This window comes from Bufo gargarizans, chromosome 1 (assembly GCF_014858855.1).
Source record: "Bufo gargarizans isolate SCDJY-AF-19 chromosome 1, ASM1485885v1, whole genome shotgun sequence".
NCBI lineage: Eukaryota > Metazoa > Chordata > Amphibia > Anura > Bufonidae > Bufo > Bufo gargarizans.
Window position 1 is genome coordinate 467,752,398 of NC_058080.1, and position 26,325 is coordinate 467,778,722.

The 26,325-nt window shown below is 40.9% G+C and overlaps 1 protein-coding gene and 1 long non-coding RNA gene across 5 annotated transcripts in view; one reads left to right on the forward strand and one right to left on the reverse strand.

The window, feature by feature from the left end:
• Positions 1–26,325, reverse strand: part of SYK (spleen associated tyrosine kinase) — a 164,538-nt gene that overhangs the window by 126,961 nt on the left and 11,252 nt on the right. The gene's annotated exons all lie outside the window — the stretch shown is intronic.
• LOC122922663 lies at positions 1,206–18,415 on the forward strand. Its single transcript, XR_006387167.1, has 3 exons — positions 1,206–1,320; positions 9,984–10,162; positions 18,240–18,415. It is a non-coding gene; the product is annotated as an uncharacterized LOC122922663 (long non-coding RNA).

Below are 26,325 nucleotides of genomic sequence, written 5' to 3' on the forward strand. Positions count from 1 at the left end.
AAATTCTATACCAGAATGCAGTGCAATTGAAAATCCTTACAAAAGTTTTCTTTGGCCATTCAGGGCCTCTGCAGCTGTGGAGCCGAATTTTAAAGAAATATTAAAAGAGTTGTATAGCAGTGGCTGATTCAGATTGTCTACTTTGAAATCGATTTATCTTAAGGCTACAAAGCTGCACCATGTGGGGCTTTGTGGGGTTATGTCATTTAGATGTAGCCACCCTACAGGGCATTGATGTAACTCTAGCCATAGCATCCATAACATTTGCTATGGGGCCCACATGTTGAAGGGGCCCAATCAGGTGCAAGAACATTGCACCTTTTGGTGGGAAATAACATTATGATGGCTGTTTGCTATAATGTGGGCTTTCTGATATATTGTGCTATTATACATATCTTTAATTTGTAGCTACTTTTTTAATTTTCTTACATTAAAGAGTAACTGAACCTTTGAGTAAAATTTTAATAAGATGTCCCTAATGCAATAATAATAGTTTTTCTAATATACTTTAATAATGGATTCTGTATTTTTATTACAGTTTCCCTTCCCTAAAGCGAACCATTCCCTGTGCACTTAAAATTGAAATTTCTGTACACCGTTGACAGCTCAGCGGTGTACGGAGTGCAGGCTGTAGTCATTTTATGAATGGGGCCGCAGCGCAGTGAGTACAGGCAGGAGCACATATTGTTGCTCCTGCCCGTGGCATAGCACATGGATACTCTGCAACCATATGCTGTGCCAGGATTAGCTGAGAAGAGCGGCTCCTGCTTCTGCCTGCTCCGCTAAGCTAAGATAACTGCATATCAGCAGCAGCCTATGTGCGCTCCCTCATTCTCAGCTACCAGAGAGGCTGGTGCTTTTTCTTATAGTGTGCAAGCACGACCATCACTGATGGATTGCAGGGTGGTCATAACAATGGACATGAGCAGTCTATAAAGTGATGGAAAAATGAATCCAGCCAGCAAAGGAAGCAATATGGACAATCACAGTACATTAGTAAGTGTCTTGTATTCACTTTCTCTACATGATAAATTACATTTGCTGAAGTAACACAACCCCTTTAAAGCCCTGCAGTCTGCACAGATACCCTTGCAGTCTTGGATAAGGGGAGGTGGAGTTTGACAAGTTGGATGAAGGAAGAGATTCTAAGGCTGACTGTGTTACAGGACCCAGAGAGGTCCCAGGTAAGGGAAGCAGATTGAAGAGTACAGATAGCTGTGTAACAGTGTGTCAGAGGATCCTCCCAAGTCCAGGAAACACTGCAGACTGCGTGTGTGAACAAGCTGCTTCTCCACATCAACTGAATTGGCTCCTGGAATGGTTAAGTACTAATGGATCATCCTTGACTGTATTCAGATGCTGTGTTTTTTTTCAATTGGTATGGATAATGCTTATGAATTTGTGCTGTGAAACTGTGATGATGCACTTTACTGAAGATGTAAATGCACTTTAAATTAAGTAGTTGTGTCCTCTATATGAAATGCAATAATATATAGTGGATGGCACTCCAATTTCGTATAGGTTCCAGTGCTCAGTGGTAATATTCAATGTAGATATATAAGTCCACCCGATGCCTCCAAATCTACACCACTAAGGCGGTGAACAAGGTCCTGGTGGACCGAAACGTTGGCCAGTGTTATAACATTTAATCTTGGGATGGGCAATAAAATGAACTTTTTCTGATCACTTTAATACGAGTGCCGTGCACTATATCAAATGGACAATTTTTTTGTTCCCATTGGCAAAAGCAGTAGTCAATGTCAAAGGAAACCTGAGCATTTAGGGTACAATAGCCACTGAAAAGCCTAGGAAGCTAAAAATCATAGTGAAACCCTCTGCTCAACTACGGGTGCCTAAGTTGGAAAGTAGCTCTGAACACAAGGAGAAAATCCAGCACCACCAAAGCCTGGGTTCACGTCTAGGTTGGGCGTCTTGGTTCAGACGCCCAACCTAGCAAGCAATGAACTGATCTTATAGCAGCTGCTCCTCTGCAGACAGGACCGGAGTGAGCTGTCAGGGTGGAGGAGTCACCTTGCCTGAAACCTCAGTATAGCCTTCCAGCCAAGCTACGCAAGTCACACTAGGAGTAGAGACCTCCGATGGATGGCCAGAGTGCTACAGGTTCACAAGAAGTTGTGAGGGGAATAGCCACTCAAGTGTGGAAAACAGTCATCTCAACATCCTAGGCTCAGATGCTGCATGCCCGGTGATATAGACCGAGAAGTCTGAGGATGGCACTCATTAAGCAAATATGGAGTATAAAGGGGTGATGTAACAAGGACTATCACTGAACCACCTCCTTCATGCAAGTATATCCTAACTGCAGACCACCAGTAAACAATGGTAATCCATCACGTAATGACTATTATATGTTATGAAATGTAATCCTTGACTGAAAGTACTACGATCTGTCCAGAAAATACACATTCAATGCCAGACTTGACGCTAGATACCCAATTCAGCAAGAGTTTGTAAATTTGCTCTGTAAAACACCTATCATTAGAAGGACCCTAAGGGGCCATACCTACAGTGGAACAGCAGCTCACTCAGAAACCTAACTAGCTAACATTTCCTGTGGTTGGTATGGAATCCTATTTTGAGTTCACCAGGTAGGTACTCTAAGGGCAAAGCCAAATCAGTAACCAGAATCCACAAATGAGACAAACTGGGTCACAACCAAGACAGACAAACAGCACGAAAAACACAAGGCAAGAGAGTAGTCAGGAAAATGGTCCAAGGTCATACACATTAGCAAATACAAGGGAAAAGGCAAAAGACGGTCAAGTAAATGAGCTGGGTAGAAAACGCAAAAAATACTTACAATATGCAGAGAGCAAACTACCATAAAAATCTACCAGGTAGAAAGTTCAATAAGTGAAATTCATTAGTAGCAATGCGGAATATGCGGAATCTTAGTACGGTAGAGCACAAATCTAACTAACCAGCTCTGAAGCCAAGACCCTTCCTGCCTCTCTGCTCCAAGTCAGAAGCCTTAACAGGTGAGTGCATCTCAGTTCTCAGGCTACACCCTCTCCTACAAATTTGCTTGGCACCTGAAGCAGAGATCGTTATCTTATGCTATTGATTCTGTAATATGCTATGTTAAACTAGTTGGATTGTATGTGGAATTTAACATATATTTTATTGCAGTCATTGTATTTTTGCGTGTACTGTACTTTAAAGATTTTATTGGTGGACACAAATTGGCTGATATCAGGGGTCACATGTGGTACTGTCATTGAGACATATGGGCTGTGGAACAGTGATGGCTAACCTTCGGCACCCCAGCTGTGGTTAAACTACGACTCCCAACATACTCCATTTATTTCTATGGAGTTCTAAGAACAGCCAAGCAACTGTACATCTTGGGAGTTGTAGTTTTACCACAGCTGGAGTGCCGGAGGTTAGCCATCACAGGGCTAGGTCATGCAGTAAATAGGTGTATGACAGAGGGCTCCTGAGCAAAGGCACATCTGCGGCAAATTTGTTAGCAATGAGGATCCATGGTTGGAGTTGTGCCTGCTGAGAAACTAGCTGCTGTTAGGCCTGCTAGAGTCCCTGAGATCTTACAAGACTTTTGCTGCCTACGCCATTGACCAAATTTGTACTGTTGTTACTGAAGGGGCCACCAGAGAGAGTGCTCACATCTGGAGAGGAGACCGCTCTGGATAACACAAGTAGTTTGGCTAGGCCAGAGACTTTGAACCAGCCAGCCTATTGGTCAGTGCAAGCACCTGATGTAAATGTATTATGTACCCTAAATCTGACAGATGTCACAAATTTTCTCTGATTGATAAGAAGAGTATTATAGAGTGGAACACACTGGTGGCAAGGGGAATGATTACTGTAGAAGGCTCTGATCTTTCTTCCTGTGTCACTTGCAACGTGTCCTCTCCCAGCCCTATCTTAGAGAGACACAAAACCAGGAAGTAAAACTTTTCATGCTGCTCTCTGATCTCAAACAAACTCTGGACTCCAGATAGTGTGTCTAGAATATTGAGCCTGGTATTATTTGAAAGCTAAGGTGATGCCAAGATCTATTGTCAGAATATCGAGCCTGGCATGATTTGAAAGCTTTTATATGATTCTCAGGTTCTAGCACAGTATCATGACATATTATGTTGCATATGTGATTGGCAGTAAAAGGGGTAACAGTCCCCTTTGAGTAGATGGAAGGCATAACACAGTACAGCAGGATCAGAACACATACAGGGTTTCTTTGAAATCTGTAAAATAGGCAGCTAAACATAAACCATTTTGGTGAGAATTTGCAGAGGAGAAAAAAAACGTATACCCTCACAATATGCCTAAGAGGCATACAAGACTTGTTTTTACATACTTAAAGTAGTAAATTGTGTTGAACGTTAAGCTTTCCTCTACATACTGTAGACTAGTGTAAAAGTGGGACAAAAATTGGTAGACTACATTTCTTTTAGGCTTAGTAATACTTTTTTCAGTTTTTACAGCGGCAATAAAAAATTGAATAAATAAATAACCCCAATGGATCATGACAGATCACATTGAATTAAAGAGGTTGTCTCGCTCCAGCAAATAGCATGTATTATATAAAGTTAATATAAGACACTTACTAATGTATTGTTATTATCCATATTGCTTCCTTTGCTGGCTGGATTCATTCTTCCATCACATTATAGACTGCTTGTTTCCATGGTTACGGCCATCTTTAAATCCAGCAGTATGGCTGTGCTTGCACACTATAGGAAAAAGCACCAGCCTATGTGCGCTCCTATGGTCCTGGCCAGCAGAGAGGCCGGTACTTTTTCCTATAGTGTGCATGCACGGCCACTGATGATGGATTACAGGGTGGTCATAACCATGGAAATGAGCTGTGTATAATGCAATGGAAAAATGTATCCAGCCAGCAAAGGAAGCTATATTACTAATAACAATACAGTTAGTGAGTGGTTTGTAATAACTTTCTCTACATGATAATTGACACTTGCTAACCTCTTTAATATTTCCAGGTTCGAGGTTGGAATGGCCCACCAAAGTACCAGAGGAACTTCTAGTGGGCCCAAGCTCTGACACAGGGCAAAAGTCTAACAGAAGCTAGAGTTGAAAACAATAACCAGATCTCAGGTGGCCTTAGCATAGGTGCAGAAATAGAACATCTACTACTTCATTATTTTTCAGACATTGGGGTCCTTTGTCATCTATGTTTGTCCATGAACCAGATATCCTATTAAACCTTATTAAAGTCCTGAATGTGCAATAGCAACTACTTAAGTAGATGTGTACATGTCTTGTATACACAGAGGGGTGGGCCATCAGAATCATTTCTTCTGGTAAGCCTAGTCCGAAGCTGGTTTCCATTTCTTTTCACTGGAAAAATTGAGCAATTAGGATATGCAGGGAGCCAGACCTTGCAGGGGAATTATGTGTGAGGTCACGGTGTGAGCAATAGGTGGGCCGAGGTAAATACAGTTCTGGTTACTCATGGTTATGTCGTCCCTGGGCAGGCTCGCATAAGTGAAAAGGAGAATAGCACAAGGATACTCTGGGGGCACACTCTGGTGTAAGAGACACTGGCCAGATGTTGGTTTGAGGTGCCTTTGGTGGTCTGTATTAATGTGCCAGTGGCAAGGTCCCTTGCAGTCGTGACGCCAGTACCTTTTGTATGGAGGTACAAATATTTACTATAGTGTTAATAGAGGAACTGAGTCTGAGGCAAGCAGGGTGAAACTCCAAATGGCACTTTACTGATGATGACTCTTGATAACAATACATGCAATTGCATTAAACAATCTCTTGATATAATCCGGCATTAAGCACAATCTCCCATGCATATGGGGAAAGGGAAATACAAATCGTCAATGATGTACAGGCTCTTGTAATACATAAGAAAGCTACTGCTCAGACTAGGCTGGTAATAATGAAAGTCTTACACTGGTAACAACTCCCGCCTGATCCTAATCCTTGATTAAAGGTGCTTTTCTGAATCCTGAAACTTCTATTCCAATGTTGTTCTGACAGTTGGCCTAACTGTCCTCAGGATTTGAACTGGAGGTGTGGATGCTTCATGCGGTCTCCTACATCCAATACAAAGGTGCCTAATAAGTCCTCAGGTAATGACTATCTTGCTAATCTATCTTGCTAATCCTTTGTCTTCCATAAACGTGATAATTACTTAAATACTCGGCTGCATGCAGTTTAGACATTGGTCACCCTGGAAGAGCGATCTATAGTAGTGGATTGCTCACCTCGGAAGAATACTTGCAGGCCTTAACCCTGGGCTATGGAACCGACAGGGACAGAGTAGAGAGGCTAGGAATGGGCCGCCCTCCAGGTATTTAGCTACATTGCTGTTGCTTTCTTGTAGACTCATGAGAGAACTGCTTTGAACTGAACTCTCACTTGGATTTACATGAGCTCATCTGAACTGGTTTGGATTTACCTCACCCCGAACTGAACCGAACTGAACTGCATGGCACTGCACAGAACAGCACACAACAACTGCACACTTTTGCACAGCCTAACTTAGGTCTGAGCTAAGCTATTTATACACACTGACACTGCCTCCTTGCCTCAAGGCACGATAACCCCGCCCCTTACCCCTCCTCTCTACAGTGTGATGGACATCTTGCCGTGATGCCGGGACAGCGCTCCCTCACTCACCACCTTCATTTTGCAGACTGCGCATGCAACGTTCAGTTCCATCACGCTCGTGCCTGGCCGTCGCTTCTCGTCTTTAGCATGAGCGTGATCACTAGCTTCAGGCGCTGGAGAACTCAAGTCAGTGATCACGCTCACACTAAAGACGAGAAGCCAAGGCCGGGTGCGAGGGCAATGGAACTAAATGGCGCATGCGCAAGAAGAGCATGGTCCCAGCATCACGGCAAGATGTCCATCACACTGTAGAGAGGAGAAGTAAGGGGCGGGTTTATCGTGCCTTGAAGCAAGGAGGCCACTGCCCTCTTGACTTCAAGCCTGACTTGGAGAAGGTGCCAACAGACATTAAAACTGTGATTTTAACAAATATGAGGAGACAGAATGAGGAAATAAAATCATGATTAGCAACACACTGGGGGATACTTTAAGGTACTGTGGTTGGTTTAATATGTGCTTTCCAGGTGACAGGTTCCCTTTAAAGAGTTAGATATACCAGACTTTAGCACCAGGCAACACCTTTTAATTCCTATCAGAAGATGTTATACACACAGTTCAGTTTGCAGCCATATTTGATTCTGAAAGTTTGTAGCATTAAGTAAAGTAAGTCACAATATGGGTGCTACCAATCATTTACAGACGTGGACAAAATTGTTGGTACCCTTTGGTCAATGAAAGAAAAAGTCACAATGGTCACAGAAATAACTTTAATCTGACAAAAGTAATAATAAATTAAAATTCTATAAATGTTAACCAATGAAAGTCAGACATTGTTTTTCAACCATGCTTCAACAGAATTATGTAAAAAAATAAACTCATGAAACAGGCATGGACAAAAATGATGGTACCCCTAGAAAACACAGAACATAATGTGACCAAAGGGACATGTTAATTCAAGGTGTGTCCACTAATTAGCATCACAGGTGTCTACAACCTTGTAATCAGCCATTGGGCCTATATATATGGCTCCAGGTAATCACTGTGTTGTTTGGTGATATGGTGTGTACCACACTCGACATGGACCAGAGGAAGCAAAGGAAAGAGCTGTCTCAAGAGATCAGAAAGAAAATTATAGACAAGCATGTTAAAGGTAAAGGCTATAAGACCATCTCCAAGCAACTAGATGTTCCTGTGAGTACAGTTGCACATATTATTCATAAGTTTAAGATCCATGGGACTGTAGCCAACCTCCCTGGACGTGGCCGCAGGAGGAAAATTGATGACAAATCTAAGAGACGGATAATCCGAATGGTAACAAAAGAGCCTAGAAAGACTTCTAAAGAGATTCAAGGTGAACTTCATGCTCAAGGAACATCAGTGTCAGATCGCACCATCCGTCGTTGTTTGAGCCAAAGTGGACTACATGGGAGACGACCAAGGAGGACACCATTGTTGAAAACGAATCATAAAAAAGCAAGACTGGAATATGCCAAACTACATGTTGACAAGCCACAAAGCTTCTGGGAGAATGTCCTGTGGACAGATGAGACAAAAATCGAAGTTTTTGCCAAGGCACATCAGCTGTATGTTCACAGACGAAAAAATGAAGCATATCAAGAAAAGAACACTGTCCCTACTGTGAAACATGGAGGAGGCTCTGTTATGTTCTGGGGCTGCTTTGCTGCGTCTGGCACAGGGTGTCTTGAATCTGTGCAGGGTACAATGAAATCTCAAGACTATCAAGGAATTCTAGAGAGAAATGTACTAGCCAGTGTCAGAAAGCTTGGTCTCAGTCGCAGGTCATGGGTCTTGCAACAGGACAATGACCCAAAACACACCGCTAAAAACACCCAAGAATGGCTAAGAGGAAAAAATTGGACTATTCTAAAGTGGCCTTCTATGAGCCCTGACCTCAATCCTATTGAGCATCTTTGGAAGGAGCTGAAACATGCAGTCTGGAAAAGGCACCCTTCAAACCGGACACAACTGGAGCAGTTTGCTCATGAGGAGTGGGCCAAAATACCTGCTGAGAGGTGCAGATGTCTCATTGACAGTTACAGGAAGCGTTTGATTGCAGTGATTGCCTCAAAAGGTTGCGCAACAAAATATTAAGTTAGGGGTACCATCATTTTTGTCCATGCCTGTTTCATGAGTTTATTTTTTTACATAATTCTGTTGAAGCATGGTTGAAAAACAATGTCTGACTTTCATTGGTTAACATTTATAGAATTTTAATTTATTATTACTTTTGTCAGATTAAAGTTATTTCTGTGACCATTGTGACTTTTTCTTTCATTGACCAAAGGGTACCAACAATTTTGTCCACGTCTGTATATTATGATCACTAGTAGTCAATCACTATCATAACCCATAAATTCAAATGGTATATTTTGGTCATACACTATATCTGAAACGTACCATTTGCTATCACAGCAAATTGAGAAGTCGATAAGCATAACGTACATGCTAAACATAACGCACAATATCATGCTACGACTTCGACAGAAACCTCTTTTAAGTCGCTTGGCTTTTATGTGGTATCCATCATCTTATCGCAATAATGTCTTTGTGGGTTACATGAGATTATCTTTGTCATTGTAAGTACAATATGATTCAGCATGCCCAATATATAAGAAAAAAAAGTAAACTTCCAAATGCCTAATTTGAAGCTTTTGGGTACGGTCCATGGTCAGGTTTCTTGATGCAGTTTTGGAAGTCAAAACCTCCATGAGAGTCTGGAGGATGTGAGTAGTAGTTGTGGTGGCTGTGAGGGTGGTGATTAGAGATGAGGGAATTTCATATTTTCTTCCCTACGGGCACACCCTAGTACTGGGGCTCCTACCTGGTGGTAGTTGGGGTATATTTGAAGACATATGTGCTGCTTTGTGCAGGTCGTTCTTTCACGGCCTTGTTTTTTTTTTTTTTCTTTCATATAAATGAAAACTTTACATCCAATGTCTTCTATCCTGCATACTTGTAATGTGATGAGCAAATTATACTGTACTGTACGGTAATATGACATTGTGGAAGATGATGTATGCTATGATTTTCTAATAAAAAATTTGTGAAATAAAACCATTATATAGAATAAAATTAACTGGGCACTCTCAGGATATCTGAACCTATTGAAATGTATTAGCATATATAGCAATAGCACTGAGCAACAGTATATATTGGTGGTAATAGTAGACACTAAATATTAATATATATATAAAAACACACAACATGCAGTAATATCATATAAAACAACTGGAAAATAGAGATCTAAAAATGTAATAAAATTTGAGGAATAAAATTGGAATACTCGATAATAAAATGTTCGTATAAATATTCAGCCGAATATTTGTATGGAAAAGTCAGATACTGGTAGCAATAAACGGTGTCCTCTAATATTGTCCTATTCGATTTGATCACAGGGGTATCCAAAACTACAGTCCCAATACGTGGTCCACTGAACCAACTTTAAGTGGCGTCCCGCTTATCACATCCACCAGCAGCGACCCACTGGACTAAAAGTCATATGAATAAAGGTGCTGGATAAAATCGCTGGATAAAATCAAATGGTCTTACCGTCTCCCTTGATAGTTCAACGAAGGTAATAATGTGGTCCTCTGCGTCTGTAGACCGATAGTTCGTCAATAGATTTACACACTGGCAATTGTTTGGCACATGTATTCAGGCCTTCCACATGGACTCAGGCCTTACAGGTTGCATTCCAAGTGAGCCATTCATGTGACAGACGATTCCTTCTTAATAGATATCCAGTCGATTCTCCAGATTCCCAAGTGGTCCAAGTTTCTGGGGTCCTGTCTAGGCTAGATTCGTTTCGGGGTATCACGCTAGCTACTGAGGAAGGGGTAATGTGATACCCCGAAACGCGTCTAGCCTAGACAGGACCCCAGAAACATGGACAAGTCCTGGGAAAAAAAGTGTGGGAACTCACCCAAGATCCAGTGCCTCCGCGTGAAGTCACGGCACGCAAAGGGCAGGGAAGGTCACTCTCTTTCTCCCCCCTCCCTCCCTCCCTTGTCACTCTCTTTCTCCCCCCTCCCTCCCTCGTCACTCTCTTTCTCCCCCCTCCCTCCCTCCCTTGTCACTCTCTTTCTCCCCCCTCCCTCCCTCCCTTGTCACTCTCTTTCTCCCCCCTCCCTCCCTTGTCACTCTCTTTCTCCCCCCTCCCTCCCTTGTCACTCTCTTTCTCCCCCCATCCTCCCTCCCTTGTCACTCTCTTTCTCCCCCCATCCTCCCTCCCTTGTCACTCTCTTTCTCCCCCCTCCCTTCCTTGTCACTCTCTATTTCTCCCCCCTCCCTCGTCACTCTCTCTTTCATTCCCTCCCTCCCTTGTCACTCTCTCTTTCATTCCCTCCCTCCCTTGTCACTCTCTCTTTCTCCCCACCCACCTCGGGTGTAGCGTGGCCGAGCTCTGTCCGGTCCGTGATACAGGAGCATTTGCTGTACCCGGCCGGACTGACAGGAAGTGCACACTAAGTGAGCACTTCCTGTCAGTCCGGCCGGGTACAGGAAACAAAAGCTCCTGTACCACGGACCGGACAGAGCTCGGCCACGATACACTTGAGGCGCTTCCCTCCTGTCAGTCCCTCTCTTCATGCTGCGCCAGAGCGGGGCGCCGACAGTGTTGAGGGGCACAATGCGCTGCCCTGCTGAAAGGGAACGGCGTTCCTGCTAAGAAAAAAGTGCAGGAACGCCGTTCCCACGCGTTCCTGCAGGACTCGAGCCCTGGATATGGGTAGCCAATCCGTCTCAAAGTATGAAGGTTGCATCAGCAATAATTCTTCCACATCAGCAAAGCCATTCTACCTTAAACAAGCACAGTACAATGCTGTCGAAAGCTTACATGGCCTTTCAAGTTTTCAACCTTCTAAGATGTCTGGTCTTTCCTTCTCTCTAGAGTACTTTAGTAGTAGGGTTGCTTTCATGACAATTGTAAACTCAGAGATTAGGGTTCTCTGAAGCTGGGCCTAGCTGTGCAGGAGCTGTAACACTCAATGCTCTCCTTTGCACTGCTCAGGCTAGACTTTCTAAACAGATTAACTAGTCAGGGTTGGACCAGGTCCATCACCTGGACAACCTAACACAATGAGGCAAGATGTTAATTATATGTTGTCCATACTGTGTCATTAAGTGCATGGGGTACTGCACATGATGCCGTCTGAAGATGCGCTTAATTTATGATGACAGTTTCTGAGACTTAGGATAGACCTGTGATGGCTAACCTCCGGCACTCCAGCTCTGGCAAAACTACAACTGCCAAAATGCATGCTTGCTTGGCTGTTCTCAGAACTCCATAGAAATGAATGGAACATGCTGGGAGTCATAGTTTTAACACAGCTGGAGTGCCGGAGGTTAGCCATCACTAGGATAGACCATTAGTATCAGATCTGTGGATGGTCAAATTCCAGGCCCCTCAATGATCAGCCGAATGACTCCAACCAGCATCTCCTCCCCTTTAATGATTACCAGCTTCTGACATCTTGTAGTAGTTGTTCCTGTTACTGCAGCTTTTTTCACTCCAGATCCACGTAAAGAGGACTTGCCACCAAAAAATGCAATGCAATCTGAAAGCACCATGTTATAGAGAAGGAGAAGCTGAGTGTGTGTGTGTGTGTGTGTGTGTATATATATATATATATATATATATATATATATATTAGTTGGAAAAGATTCAGTTAAACTTGCAATTTTTACATTTACATCTGGAGACAGATATCGGTACAGGAGGGAGGAGTTATTAGTGACTGACAGCTATCTCTGTATACACACTGTATGCACACGATGCTATCAGTCACTGATAACACCTCCCTCCTGTACCGATGCTGTTCACAGAAGGTAGAACGTTTTACTGAAGTACAAACCGGATTCCAAAAAAGTTGGGACACTATACAAATCGTGAATAAAACCTGAATGCAATGATGTGGAGGTGCCAACTTCTAATATTTTATTTAGAATAGAACATAAATCAGGGAACAAAAGTTTAAACTGAGAAAATGTACCATTTTAAGGGAAAAATATGTTGAATCAGAATTTCATGGTGTCAACAAATCCCCAAAAAGTTGGGACAAGGCTGTTTTCCCCACTGTGTGGCATCTCCCCTTCTTCTTACAACACTCAACAGACGTCTGGGGACCGAGGAGACCAGTTTCTCAAGTTTAGAAATAGGAATGCTCTCCCATTCTTGTCTAATACAGGCCTCTAACTGTTCAATCGTCTTGGGCCTTCTTTGCTGCACCTTCCTCTTTATGATGCGCCAAATGTTCTCTATAGGTGAAAGATCTGGACTGCAGACTGGCCATTTCAGTACCCGGATCCTTCATGTTGTGATTGATGCAGAATGTGGTCTGGCATTATCTTGTTGAAAAATGCAGGGTCTTCCCTGAAAGAGATGATGTCTGGATGGGAGCATATGTTGTTCTAGAACCTGAATATATTTTTCTGCATTGATGGTGCCTTTCCAGACATGCAAGCTGCCCATGCCACACGCACTCATGCAACCCCATACCATCAGAGATGCAGGCTTCTGAACTGAGCGTTGATAACAACTTGGGTTGTCCTTGTCCTCTTTGGTCCGGATGACAACTTCGAATCGTGACTCGTCTGACCACAGAACAGTCTTCCATTTTGCCACACTCCATTTTAAATGATCCCTGGCCCAGTGAAAACACCTGAGCTTGTGGATCTTGCTTAGAAATGGCTTCTTCTTTGCACTGTAGAGTTTCAGCTGGCAACGGCGGATGGCACGGTGGATTGTGTTCACTGACAATGGTTTCTGGAAGTATTCCTGAGCCCATTCTGTGATTTCCTTTACAGTAGCATTCCTGTTTGTGGTACAGTGTCGTTTAAGGGCCCGGAGATCACGGGCATCCAGTATGGTTTTACGGCCTTGACCCTTACGCACAGAGATTGTTCCAGATTCTCTGAATCTTCGGATGATGTTATGCACAGTTGATGATGATAGATGCAAAGTCTTTGCAATTTTTCCCTAGGTAACACCTTTCTGATATTGCTCCACTATCTTTCTGCGCAACATTGTGGGAATTGGTGATCCTCTACCCATCTTGGCTTCTGAGAGACACTGCCACTCTGAGAAGCTCTTTTTATACCCAATCATGTTGCCAATTGACCTAATTAGTGTTAATTGATCTTCCAGCTCTTCGTTATGCTCAAATTTACTTTTTCCAGCCTCTTATTGCTACTTGTCCCAACTTTTTGGGGATTTGTTGACACCGTGAAAATTTGAATCAACGTATTTTTCCTTTAAAATGATACATTTACTCGGATTAAACGTTTGATCTGTCATCTACGTTCTATTACAAATAAAATATTGACATTTGCCATCTCCACATCATTGCATTCAGTTTTTATTCACAATTTGTTTAGTGTCCCAACTTTTTTGGAATCCGGTTTGTAGATATATAAATCTGCTCGGTTTCTCCTGCTCTACAATATGGTGCGGTCAGATTGCATTGCATTTTTTGGGGACATGTCCTCTTTAAGCGAATAGGTCTATGTTGTAATACCAAGCACAGCTGCTACAAAATGTCTAAAACTGTGCCTGGTAAAAAATTAAGGGGTATGGCCCAAGCTAGAGTGCCATAGCTGCTTCAGTTAGCTCATTTGATATTGATTAACTATTTTAAGGAAAATCCACCAATATTGTAGTCTTGAAAAGTGTCAGCTGATGTGCAGCTTCACTTTTATGAAATGTCATGATGGTTTCCTATACAGAGCATGTATAATCTATGTATAGAATAATTAGTGAAAATCAGCTGCAGTGTGCCCGTTAGAGACTGATTGCTAGGAGTGCAAGCCGCTTGGGTGCGTTTCCTATTCGTCTGCTAGCAGCTATTCGGGAGTTTGGAGCATTACCTTGTATGCCGTTACAGGTACTGTGATAAATTTTTAGATCAGGTCATTACAGATGTGGTGATACAAATTATGTGTACTTTATTTTGTTTTAAAAAAAATGTTAATCTCTTATAAATGAGTGGATGTGGGAAAATGCAATTTATTTTATTTGTAATTGACTTTTCAAATTTTTTTTACATTTATTTTTAACTTTTATTTATTTTCACCCCTTTTTGTTTATTTTTTATCATGCCCCACTTGGATCTTGAAGATCTTGAAGCTCTTGCATTGCAAAGTATAATACTATTAGTTTTGTACAGGTATAAATGGCAACGACTGGAAGCTTTTGCAAGGTGTCTGGTTGCCATAGCACAGAGTTCACATCAGAGCCTGAAACCGGCACTTTTACACTGCCTCAATCCAATTGGAGCGATCGCCGGCAAGGGACCAATTAAGTCATTAAGGCATTACAGGACTCTACACTGTCCGTGACAGCGGCAGTGCAGGGCAGAAGCTTTAATCCAAGCGTTTTGCAGCGCTTGGATTGAAGAGCTGTCATAGTGTTTATATACGTGCTATCTGCACAGGGTATGTGCAGATAGCATATATATAGCCGTATGGCAGTTGGGAAGGGGTTAAGATATTTTATTTTTTTATTTTTATTAATTGTAAACAAAGTAAAAGGTTACAAGAAAATTATTAGTGAAGTATTTAAAGTATGCATGTACATACAGATTTAGATACTTTACTCTATCACAGAGGGCATGGTAGCTAAAACATAACTTTTATTTGAATAATAATATATATTAGATAAAGTAGAGGAGCCAAAAGCAAAAGATTAAAAAAAAACATTAAAAACAAAAGGGTGAAAAAAAGGTGTACCACAAGAAAGAAAAAGCAAAAAATGAATTGTGTTGTTTTGAGGATGTATTTTGTGATAGACTGTGGTATTTGGCTCTGTTGGGGTGCTACTGCTGGCCCTGTCTTCCATCAGTTTGGACCCGACTACAAAACAAGTCCCCCGTCCGCCCCTGCCACAGGCAATGTTTTGCAGGCAGTTTACTATGAAAGGCTACAGGCTGCCATAGCAACCAATCAAAATCCGTTGATTTTGCTTCTCGGGCTTTGACCAGAAAACAGAGGGAGCCCCCTCCCTTTAACCCCTCAGATGCTGTGGCCATTATTGACCAATGCATCTGAGGCATTAATAAACTAGTATTGGAGTTATCTCTAATCCTGGTTATTGCACCAAGTGTCAGCTGTATTACCTTGTTAGCGCCTTCCATACATCCCTCCTGCACCTTGCACAAGCAATTACACCAAAGTGTTGGAGGGGTTTCAAGGCTGAAGTACTCCAGAATAGAGGTTTAGTTGATAGAAAAGAGATTGCACCCTTAAAGAGGATCAGTCACCAATCCAAACGCATCTCTGCAGCGTTGTTGTCTCATTGAGTCTCACTGAGTGAGACGCTGTCCCTTCAGAAGGTATGATGCAGAGTGGTCTCACAAGAAGTCAAAGTTCTTGTTAGATCATGCTGCAACATGATGCTGTATGACCAAAAGTGTAAAGAGTAAAGAAGACAAGTGCCTAGTCATACCTCTGTGGCTAGTTACTTCGAATTAACATATGTGAAGCCAAAACTATCGGGGGCAGAACTCCATAAAAGAGGCGTGGTCAAGTTCATAACAGCAAGTATGACATGGTCAGGGACGCATGGCCAATAGGAATAAATACAATACATATGTTAATTATTTTTGATTGGTGACAGGTCATTTGAGACGTGAAAGAGTAGAACAGGGCAGACTGTCCACATTAATGACAATTTTTTTATTTATTATTCTGCATAGATAAAAAAAAATAATCAAACAAGAGATCTATAAATGTCCTCCTGTGAAATAAACAGGAAAGAAATAATCTCCAAAAAGAGTATATTCCTATCAAAGTTAATTTGTAAATTTGTTTCTATGAATTCACTTAGCAATGTTCAGAGAACATAATAGCCTCATTCACATATGTAAGAGTCTCTACAGGAAAGTAAAGTAATTCAAACTAATATCACAGAACGCAGCTAGAAAATGTCATGCAGTAAATCTTCAAGGAAATATATTTAATAATTTCAATGAATAATCCTCGTAGCATATTATTTTGAACATTAATATTATTCACATACATTCCAGCTCTCATGCCTGTCTTCACCAACCCTTCTACCTTTCCAGCTTAACATTGCTTTGTATGTATGGTATATACTAGGTAGGTGATAGTGTCTAGTTGATAACAGAAAATGTCACTAAACACCAAAAATAAGACCAGAAATACCCAGAAGGGAACTTGAAAGTACTGCAAGAGAACTCACTGACTTTCAAAACATTATAGTTGGACAAACAAGGACAAATATAATTCTACCTTCTCTTAAGTAGCTACCAGTTTTAGGCCACCAACAAACCCTGCCTCCAACATAGATAAAATTTAGCCTTCTTTACAATATAATTTATCTAACAATCTCAGGTATTCCCTCTGCTGCTCAGGTATCCAATTCTCCAGTGTCAGACTGGATCCACCAAAGGAAATAGATTTGGAGGAACTTTAAGCACACCCAATGTATGATAAACGTTTATGTTATAATTGCAGATATGTCATCTATAAGGTCAATTGGTTTATTCAGAAATTGATCACAATGGCATATGATTTTCTTTAAATTTGGTTTCTAATGGGGTTTTCTTTTAGTGTTCTGCTGGACATTTGGGTCCAATTATTGTGTCAAAACCTGGGCCCACCAGGTTACCCCTTTGGATTAGTCTAATTATTTCTATACCCACCATCTTTCAACTACAACTGTAGCTTAATCAATATTAACCATCTTATCTTATTACCTTTTCCAAATAAAGATCATTCTTCCTTGCTCTGTGTATGCTTATTTAGTATCCTCTTGTCTCTCCTAACCCGCTTGTCAAATAACTTTTGTCCTAATTCCCTAATTTCTGATCCTTTTGAATAAAACTAAAAAATTCATGTGTTTTAAACATCCCTTACTGATGGCATTCCTGTATCCTCTGCCTCCAGTATCCAAAAATTCCTCTCTCAGATTTAAGTTAATTTACTTTCCTACATTTGACATGGACACATTCTAATCTCATCATCATCTATTCATGCTCTGCTTCTAAAGGAGTGGCCACACTGAGATTCCTTGATTTCTTCCAAAAGAAACCTTAACATGTTGCTGTACCCTCACCCCTTTTTGGTTCCTTGGATCAACTTCTCTTTTTTTAATTTTCTTTAATATGATAAAGTGCCTGTCTAGAAGCATGGTAAAGCAGTGCCTGGATCATTGTGCTTTGCTGTGTTATGAGGGAATTGAGTATTGTACGCTCAATGGTGTGGCTCCACCATTTCTTGACAGAAGTGGTCATATGCTGTATGTGCTTTTCTCTGCCTGAAGCAATATCATATTTTGCAATTTAATTAAATATTTTTGTGCTTATCATATACGGGTTGTGTCTCCATTAATTGTTATTTTTATATAAAAATCAGCATGAAAAAGGAATTACAGATGTAGCAGGGTTAGCACTCAAGCTCTTAACTCAAATTTCTTAACTCATCGTGTTATCTTGAAAAAAAAAGCCAATGAAAAGCAATCAAAGTGTTTTCTTAACGCATTTAGTTTAGATAACACGTCTCATAAATCATGTGTGTTAACTCTACTACATCGGTAGTTTTGTAAAGTAGTTTCTGTCATAAAATTATTCCAGTTGTGAGATATTCTTTTTAATTTAATATGTATAATGGCACCCCGTGGTGTTTAATTTTTATAGGAATGTACACATCCACCTACTGAGCTAGAAGAGAAAAGTCACACATCTATCTACATCTACTGTTAGAAGCTGTAACAATTACAGGGAGAGAGCAGCATAAAGGACACACCTCCCTGAGAAAGGACATGCCCCCTGAGTTGCCAGCTTGAAGAAAATCTAGCAGAGCAATTGGATCTATAAATAAGGTAAGCACTGAATCCATGTGAGGTACAATATTGGTTCTGGCTTAGTTAAAAAGAGATTGTCATGTACTGTATGATGTATGGTTTTCAGGCCTGGGTACGAAGATCTCCACTTTCACATTTGTTTTGACACAAGCACAGATCTTTCCTTCTCCACAAGACCAGTGTGCCTGAAGAGGGTTGACTGTCTAGCTCAGATCAACCCTTCTTTGTCAAGGCCGATTCAGAGACATAGGAGGGGGCTGGTTTCATCACTGAACTGAGTCAGACAGCCAAACCTTTCTTGCACGTTACTAGTCACATGCCGACACACAGTGAAAGAGGGGAGCTCTCTCCTATGTCAAGAACAAGGGGTAAAAATAGAGTTTCCATGGCCCTAAGACCAATTCAGCTTTATCCTGTACCAGTAAATCTAATTAAATCGTACATGCAAACAAACTAAATGTTGTTGTTTTTTCCCATGGACAACCTGCTAAATGTTATCCTGGGTTCACATAATGAATGGAAATTATATTGAGATAAATGTAAAATTTTGGCATCATCTAGATCATTGGTGGCGAACCTGTGGGATCAGTGCCAGAGGGGGCACTCAGAGCCCTCTCTGTTGGCACCCGCACCCTGGAAAAATTATATGGTGTACTAATATGTCTTTGACTTTTCCTGCCATTCATCAGCACAGGGCGCACTATGAACAGCACAGGCAGCGCCTGTAGGCAGGCTATTATAGCTAAATTATAAAGTGCATGGAAGATATACTATACTGGACTGTAGTATTCAGGGTAAATTGCTGTGTTGGCACCTTGCGATAAATAAGTGGGTTTTGGGTTTGAGTTTGGGCACTCAATCTGTAAAAGGTTCGCCATCTCTGATCTAGACAATGTGTTAGAATCTGTGTTGAAGTGTATGAAAGTTTCCGACATGGCTGGACAGGATCAATATGTTGTGGCTGCTTGGCCCTTCACTTCCTTGGACTGGACTTTCTCTTCTCCTCTCTTCTCACAGTATAAGTTGTCAGTTTGTAAAAAGGTCTGGAATAAGTGCCAAAAACTACTTTTCCTACAGAGTCTGTCCAAGAAGTTTTCTTAGGGTCCATTCACACGTCCGCAATTTCGTTCCGCATTTTGCAAAACGGAATTGCGGACCCATTCATTTCTATGGATTCGCACTTCCGGGTCCGCAATTCCCTTCCCCCAAAAAATTTAACATGTCCTATTCTTGCTCCGCAATTGAGGACAAGAATTGGCATGTTCTATTAGTGCCGGCAATGTGCGGTTCGCCGGCAATGTGCGGACCTGTGAATGGACCCTTATATGTAGTTAAGAAAAAAGATACTTCATGCAGGATTTCCATCGAATACGTAAAACATTTAATTGTAAGCTCTGTGGCACATATACCACTTTTCTGTTCATTATTGTTTCTTTATTTTTGTTGTTGTCATTAATGCTTCTGTTATACCTAGACAGGAATTTATGCATTCATTTCTATTTTATCATTGTAGACCTTGATGTACAGTAACTTGCTTTAATAATTGTGCAAGCATTGTATTATTATATATGAATATATACTTCAGGATGTTTTTTTACAAGTTCAATCTGTTTTGTGTGCGTTGTTTTGTGACTAGTCTAGAATTATTTGTACATGCGCACTCTGATTTCAGTAGCTTGCTACTGTATATGGTATGTTTTAGACTAAATCCATCAGAAAACTCTCTGATGGTTGGATTTTTAGCCCTTACCCCTGAACTCCTGACAGTTCATAAGCACTCAAAAATTTGGGTTAAATGAGTGTTTATGAGCTGTCAGGAGTTCAGAGATAAAGCCTACAGATCCAGCTGTCAGAACAGTTCTCTGGTGGGTTAAGTATAAAACAGAAATCCTGCTGGTCTGCAAATGCACTTAAAGTGTAAGCTTTACAAGAAAAATTGTTGAAATTTTTAATAAAGGCCAAATGAAAAATGATTTTTAGAACAAAATAAGTAAAATGCAAAAATAAAACATGTGCCAAAAGTTATCCATAGCCTTTAATCTTGTAAATAGAGAGCTCTTTGCATTGAAGAGTTTTTTGCATATTGATGGCCTATCCTCAGAATAGGTCATCAATATCAGCTCAGTGGGGTCCAACTCCTGGGACCCCATCAATCAACTGGATGAAGAGGCTTCTGATGTTCATCATTCATATGATCTAGGCACAGCTAAACCTTATTCAAGTGAATAAGGCTGAGCTGCGATACCAGGCACAGTCGCTTTACAATGTACAGTACTGTGCTTGTTAAGCTGTGAGGAAGCCAGAGTTCCTGTGAAAGCCACTTCTTCCTCAAACAGCTGATCAGCGGTGGTGCTGGGAGTCAGACCTTACATATTAATGACCTATCTTGAGGATAGGTTATCAATATGCAAATCCCAGAGAACTTTTTTTTTTTATTACCATACAAACGTAGTTGGATAGTTGAACAGCTATTGAACAAACTATCACCTGGTGAACGATTGTTTCATAGACACAGCAATGCATATTGTAGTTTGTATTAGCAGTCACAGTTCCTCAAACTGGCCATACATATTCATGAAAAACATATGAAGAACATACGATCTTTCTGGTAACAATCTTTCTTTAAATGAAAGATCTTTTGTCCAACCATCGGACAAAAATTTCAAATGCTGCTGACTGTGATTGGTTAGCTAAAACTATCATTCCTTGCTACATTTCACCCAATGAACCATCGTTTTGTTTGAAATCATATGTGTTGATCAACTTTAGAATAATGCGTATTGGTACCTTTGCAGCAGTGTGCGGTTGTTGAGATGCCTCAACTTCTTAGTTTCATCTAAGATCTAAGGTAAATCTCTTCTAAAGCAGAGGAACTAACTACGGAACTAACTCCTGGGGCAGAGGAACTAAAGAGGAAACATGAGGGACAGGGGCTTATCTTTATGTGGAACACATGTTACTGGAGAGTCTGGGGCTAATTTTCAGATTAGGGGCAATCTAAAATTCTGATTCACGCTTTGTGCATGACTTGCTGAGCATACAGCATATTTGGCTAGAAGCTTGCGTCTCCTGTTAGTTCTTCACATAGTTAGGGGGCATTGTAGTTATTTTCAATGATCCAGTATTGATGTGCAAACACAGGTGACCGGCATGCAATGCAACATTAATTACTACTATACTCAGTCTACATGAGTTATACACCCATAAAAGCAATATGGCATACAAGTATAAAAAGTTAAAGAACTTTCCACTATCTGTGCGTTTTTTGTTTTTTCAAGACAACTTCTATATAAACATATTTTGTAGCAAACGTTTTTGTATAAGTAAGGGTACTTTCACACTAGCGTTAAAGTTTTCCGGTATTGAGTTCCGTCCTAGGGGCTCATACCGGGAAAAAAAATGCTTCAATTTGGTCCCCATTCATTGTCAATGGGGACAAAACTGAACTGAACAGAACGGAAAGCTCCAAAATGCATTCCATTTAGTTTAGTTTCCAGACCGGAGAGAAAACCGCAGCATGCTGCTTTTTTCTTTCCGTCCCTGGGATACAGAGCAAAACGTCATGACCCCCAATGCAAGTCAATGGGGATGGATCCGTTTTTTCTGACACAATAGAAAATGGATCCGTCCTCTGTCCTCCAATGGAGTTGAAAACGGATCAGTTTTGGCTATGTTAAAAAAAAGTTAAAGATAATACAACCGGATCTGTTCAAACTGAGGCAGATGGTTATATTATCGGTAACTGAAGCGTTTTTGCTGGACCCTGCTGGATCCAGCAATAATGCTTGTGTGAAAGTATCTTAAGACAATGAACCTCATAACACATCACAGGAAGTTCTACAATAGACGGTGGTCAGATAAACTCTTCTGCAAGTGGCCTGTTTAGTCTCTCATAGCCTGAAAAATATGGCATTTCAAGGTCCACAAAATATAGAGCATATACACCTTACAAAACTACAAAAGAGCTGGTGGTATCATTCACATATTCATGCAACTGCTTCTGAGAGATATAGTAGAGTACATGTGCAAATATTTGCAAAGAAGCTAAATGGACGCTGAGCTAATTAAACAATAAGGTGAATTTAGACAAAATAGGCAGTATGACAGTACATTCACAAGCATAGGACCGCAGTAGAAGTGGGCGCATAAAATGTAAAGGGACTCAGAAAGTGTAAAGGGAAACATGTAGATGTGGCTGCAGATATGCTTCTGCATGTACAGACTGTTTTTTACTTGACCATATGAGCATATTAGCTTGAACTACACACAGAAACTACTAACTTACTACATATTAATAAACATACTAAATATTAATATTAAAATAACAGTTAGGAACCATATGGAAATGAGTGCAATAGATGAAACTCTGCTATCATATAAGCAAAGGTTTGCCTCATGCCTGGTAAATCATTGGTGTGTCCTGTATTTGTTTTCTAGATCAGCAGAGAAATCATGTTAGCTCATACATTCCATTAGAAGGGCAAAGATCAGTCTTTGTATTGTTACATGACAATCTAGATACAATTAGCACTGAGTCCAACGAATCACGTTATTATTAGTAGTAATTAATGAGTGGAAAATGAAGGCTCCATTCAGACGAACGATGTTCCCATTCATGTGCTGCCTAATGCTGATTTATATGCAGTGATCACCTCCATTGTATGAGGATTAGCAATGGGTACCCACTTTTCTAAGGACCAATTCAGTTTTGAAGTCACTTTGTGGGGCTTATGTAGTAGAAACCACCCATAAATGATCCTATTTTAGAAACAACATCCCTCAAGTTATTTAAAACAGATTTTAAAAACTTTGTTAACCCTTTACATGTTTCACAAAAATTTTAAGGGGTTATCCAATTTCACAAACAGCCCCCCCATGTGCCGGGCCCCTCAGAGGGAATATACTTACCCCGCTCCCTGCACCGCTCCTGGTCCCTGCACCGCCACTGCTGCTTCTCACTGTACACAGATGAAAACATCTGGTGTTGGTGGAGAGCAGACAATGGCAGGCAGGGATGGGACAAGCCTCCTTAACGTCACCCGCGATGCTAGGGATGCTCATCCCTGTTCCCACCTGGCACATGGGGGGGGGGGGGGTTGTGAAATTGAATATACCCTAAATCAAGGCAAAAATGTTAATACATTTTTTCCAGTAAAGCAGAACGGGTTAACAGCAAAACAAACCTCAATATTTATTACCCTGATTCTGCAGTTCACATAAAACACCCCATATATGTTCATATATTGTCATAAACTGTTGTATGGGCACACTGCAGGGCTCAGAAGTAAAAGAGCACCATATGGTTTTTGGAGACCAGATTTGCTGGAATAGTTTTTGGTTGCCATGTCACAGTAGTTTGCCCCTACAGTAGAAACCCCCATTTTGGAAACTACACCCCTCAAGGAATTTATTGAGGGGTGTACCGACCACTTTAATCCCAAGCAGGATGAAGAAAAGGCGGCTGCTCTGCCGTTGCTTTTTAGGTTTTGTTATTGCGGCAAAAATTATACATTATATTTATTCTGCTGGTCAGAATTATTACAGAGATACCAATTTTATGTATTTTTTTATGTTTTGCCACTTTTACACAAAGTATTTTTTTTTAAAAAAATCCTGTTTTTAAGACCCATATTTTTATTTTTTTACTTTCTGCCGATTGTCTTGTAAGGGGGCTCATTTTTTTGTGGTTTCCATTGGTACCATTTTGTGCTACATAGTACTTTTTGATTCCTTTTACGCTTTTTGTAACGCATGGCGACAAAAAAATTACAGTTTTTACACCATTTTTTTATGGCATTCATCTGACGGAGTAGATCATGTGATATTTTTATACAGCAGGTCGTTACCGATGTGATGATACCTAATATGTCTCCTTTTATTTTGCTAATTTACACAATAAAAGCTTTTTGAAAAAAAAATGCTGTTTTTGTTTTATAATTTTCTGAAAGCCATTTATTCTGCCAATTGTCTTGTGTGGGGGTCTCAAAGATTTTCATTGGTATTATTTTGGGGTACATAGTACTTTTTAATCACTCCCTTTTATGCTTTTATAAGGCATGGTGACAAAAACGGACTGATTTGACACAGGTTTTTTACAGCATTCATCTGACGGGGTAGATCATGTGATATTTTTATACAGTTGGTCATTAAGGATGTGGCAATACCTAATACCATTGGGATCCTGCAATTTCACTCATCATCCCGGAAGCTGCGCATGGGACGTACTTGGACATTCCAACATGACAATGATCCAAAACAGAAGGCCAAGTCGACCTGTCATTGGCTACAGCAAAATAAAGTGAAGGTTCTGGAGTGGCCATCTCAGTCTCCAGACCTCAATATCATTGAGCGGCTCTGCGGAGACCTCAAATGTGCAGTTCATGCAAGACAGCCCAAGAATTTAGGGGAACTGGAGGCTTTTTGCCAGGAAGAATAGGAAGCTTTACCATCTGAGAAGATAAAGAGCCTCATCCACAACTACCACAAAAGACTTCAAGCTGTCATTGATGTTAATGGTTTTAAAAACCGGGGTATGTATATTTTTGATCAGGGTCATTTGGGTAGTTTGTGTTGTGATTATGATTTACTAAGAGTAAACACAGTTGTTTGACAATAAATGGCTTCAGCCAACTACTAATCATGAGTGAAAGAAAAGTTTTTGTGTTATCATTCATAATCTGAACAATGGTTGAGAAATCATAAATTCTGCAAGGGTATGGAAACCTATGAGCCCAAAACTCCAGCTTCTTCAAATCTCTCTGCAATGTTATATTATCCTCCTCTGTGTTGATTACTTCACAAAGCTTAGTCTCATCTAAAAAATATTAAATGTCTACTATGTAACATATTAAAAAGCAGAGTGCCCAACCAGTGGCACCCCACTGGTGATTGTTACCCAAAAGTGAGGCTATGCCTTTACTAATATCCTTTGTTTTTCCTGGGCCAGTTGTTAACCCAATTGCACATACGGTATTGTATTCTTACCTAGTTTCAGGATCCTGTACCAACCTGCTATGTAGTACACTATAAAGTCTAGTGCACAACATGCATTTCATAGCATTACTATAGAACTTGCCTCCTTATTAGTGTTGATCGACACCAAAGTGATCGGGTGCTCGAGGAGAAAATCCCGGGATGCTTGAGTTCTCTACCGAGCACCCAAGCACAATGGAAGTCAATGGGAGAACCCGAGCATTAAGCCAGGCACCCCCTGCTCTGAAGAGGGGAGGGTGTCTGGTTCACATGAAAAAGTCAGAAATTGATGGAAACACCACTGAAATGGTTCAGGAACAGCATGGGGAGAATGTCTGGATGCATCTTGGACTCCCAGGTCGCTGCTGGGAACAATGTTGTCCGAGTAGTACACCACTTTTACAGACTGACAATAATACGCACAAAACCGAAGATAAAATCGATTTTAGAGGAAAAATTGTTAGGAAACATTCTTTCCTGTATATAAAGTGCAAGTGCTGCCAAAAATTACAAGGAAGAGGCACTCCGATACAACCTGTACATTGCATAAAGGATGGGTCTCATTCACATTGTGATACAATTGTTCATGTAGTGGGAATCCTACACTCATAAAGCCTATGCACTAAGTGAAAGGGCTACCAAAAATTACAAGGAACCTACACTCCAATACACCCTTCATTACACATAAGGGGCCTCATACACACCCTTGAAAAATTATGATTGATGGCCTGCTGGTGAACTTCAAAAACATTAGGGGCAAGGGCCTGCTGGTGACCCTCTAAAACATTAGGGGCGAGGGCCTGCTGCTGATCTGACCATCTAAAACATTAGGGGTGAGGGTCTGCTGCTGAGCTCACTAGCTAAACAATTAGGGGTGTGGGTCTGCTGCTGATATGACCCTCTAAAACATTAGGGGTGAGGGTCTTCTAGTGAGCTGACCATATAAA